Here is a 2771-nt window from a genome sequence, read left to right as displayed (position 1 = left end):
CTCGGTCCGGAGTGGAGAGCTGGTTGTTGGAGATTCGTTGCTGCTGGTGTATTTTCCTTAGTCTTATTTACTCCTTCCTATATTTGTATTTATTTTGCCCTGCACATTTTTAGTGTATTCCTGAGTGACTGCGGCGTGGTGTATATTTTCCTTTATCCTTTTCTGTGCTAACTGTGGGTATTGGTGTATTACCTCTTCACTGGGTGGTGGGCGGTTGGTTTCAGCCTAGGGTTGAAACAGGAGACAGGGCGAGGGTCGAGGCCTGGACATGCACACCATCAGTGTAAACTCCAGGTAGAGGGTCAGTCAGGATTTCCCTAGTCTGAGGGAAATTGCAGGGGCCCGGGTTATTAGCTCTCGCTCACCCAGTCTCCCCGTGACAGTGGGGCAGCGTATTTTGCGCATGGCATCCTCCGTATGTAATCTGTATGGCATCCGTACTGCGATATTTTCTCGCAGGCTTGCAAAACCGACATCTAATGGATTTATGTGTTCAAATGTTCGATAAAACATATATACAGTATATATATATATATATATATATATATATATGTCATTGAGACACACACACACATATATATATTTACTGTATTTATATTTAATTCAGCGCGAGATATGTGAAAAGCCGGTAATTCAATTGCCGGCTTTTCATTTCTCCTTCCCAAACCCGACAGGATATGAGACATGGTTTACATACAGTAAACCATCTCATATCCCTTTTTTTTTGCATATTCCACACTACTAATGTTAGTAGTGTGTATGTGCAAAATTTGTAGCTTGTAAAATAAAGGGTTAAATGGCGGAAAAAATTGGCGTGGGCTCCCGCGCAATTTTCTCCGCCAGAGTGGTAAAGCCAGTGACTGAGGACAGATATTAATAGCCTAGAGAGGGTCCATGGTTATTGGCCCCCCCTGGCTACAAACATCTGCCCCCAGCCACCCCAGAAAATATGATATACTCACCTTGAGAAAGACACCTGGTGTGTCGGAACGCGTGGGTCTCCATACTCCACACTCCATTCTATACTGGCTGCACATGGGACGAGGGGGCGACCTTAGTGGACTGGACAGGGCTAAGTATACAGCACGTGTCTCTTTTCCTCTTCTCACCAGGCATACCACCTTCTGGTACAGATAAGAGGGAGGCACAGGGCACCTTCAATATGAGCATGTTTGTAGATACCATTTAAAGATGCCGGGTATTTGATCTCCAACATGCATTTCCACTGTCCGGACCAATAGCACCTAGAATAGGAGCCCTATGTATATCTACTGCTCTTTATTATATACTGTTGTAAACCACAATAGGGCGTACAGGGGACATTGGTCTTAGGATTGCCACCTTAAGGGTCCATATATTAGAATCTACAGATTATTTAGGTGTTCCATGCAGCAATACTGTGATGTAATTTACTTTTGGTGCACTATATGTTTATAAGCCAGACATTTCATATGTACAGTTATATATTTTCTAAAATATTGTATCATGGTAGATTGGAGTGGACATGCACTCCACCAAGTGGACTGTATTTTTAGATGGTTTTAAAAATTGTGTGTAATATTCTTGTGTGGAAATAAACTTTTGTACATCTTTTGCCTACATACTTGTGGTGTTCCTACCTTATTTGCATGTACCTTTTTCTCAAAAATTTCTTTCAGCCACCCCAGAAAAGGCACATCTGGAAGATGCGCCTATTCTGGCACTTGGCCACACTCTTCCCAGAGCTCCCGGCTGTAAAATGATTTAACCCCTTCAGATGGATTTACTTTGTGGGACTTGATCTGAGCGACGGAAGGTATGAGATATTGTTGTTTTTTTATTTTTCCTTTGTTACAGAACGAGGGTCTTCAGGTGGATTACCAGTATAATAAAATATTACAACACCCTGTGTCTTTATTTCATTAAAATACTTTTAAATAATGTGTGTGTGTTTTATTAACCATTTCGTACTTTCGGATTAATAATGGATAGGTGTCATAATTGACGCCTCTCCATTATTAATCTGGCTTAATGTCACCTTACAATAGCAAGGTGACATTAACCCTTTATTACCCCATATCCCACTGCTACACGGGAGTGGGAAGAGAGAGGCCAAATGCCAGAATAGGCGCATCTTCCAGATGTGCCTTTTCTGGGGTGGCGGGGGGCAGATGTTTGTAGCCAGGGGGGGCCAATAACCATGGACCCTCTCTAGGCTATTAATATCTGCCCTCAGTCACTGGCTTTACCACTCTGGTGGAGAAAACTGCGCGGGAGCCCACGCCAATTTTTTCCGCGGGAGCCCACGCCAATTTTTTTCCGCGATTTAACCCTTTATTTTACAAGCTACAGCGCCCAAATTTTGCACATACACACTACTAACATTAGTAATGTGGAATATGCAAAAAAAAGGGATATGAGATGGTTTACTGTATGGAAACCATGTCTCATATCCTGTCGGGTTTGGGAAGGAGAAATGAAAAGCCGGCAATTGAATTACCGGATTTTATATAGAACACCGCTGCGTATTTCTCGCAAGTCACACTGCTGGTCCGTGTGTAATCCGTATTTTTCTCGCCCCCATAGACTTTCATTTGCAATTTTTTTGCGCAATACGGTGACAAACGCAGCATGCTGCGATTTTCTACGGTCGTAGAAGACCGTATAATACGGATCCGTAAAATACGGCTGATAGGAGCTGGGACATAGAGAATCATTGGGCCGTGTGTTATGCGTATTTTAAGGGTGTATTTTCTGCGCTCATACGTCCGTAAAACTCGCCAGTGTGACGC

This window comes from Ranitomeya variabilis, chromosome 1 (genome assembly GCF_051348905.1).
Source record: "Ranitomeya variabilis isolate aRanVar5 chromosome 1, aRanVar5.hap1, whole genome shotgun sequence".
NCBI lineage: Eukaryota > Metazoa > Chordata > Amphibia > Anura > Dendrobatidae > Ranitomeya > Ranitomeya variabilis.
The sequence above is the reverse complement of the archived record's forward strand: the minus strand, read 5'-3'. Positions refer to the sequence as shown.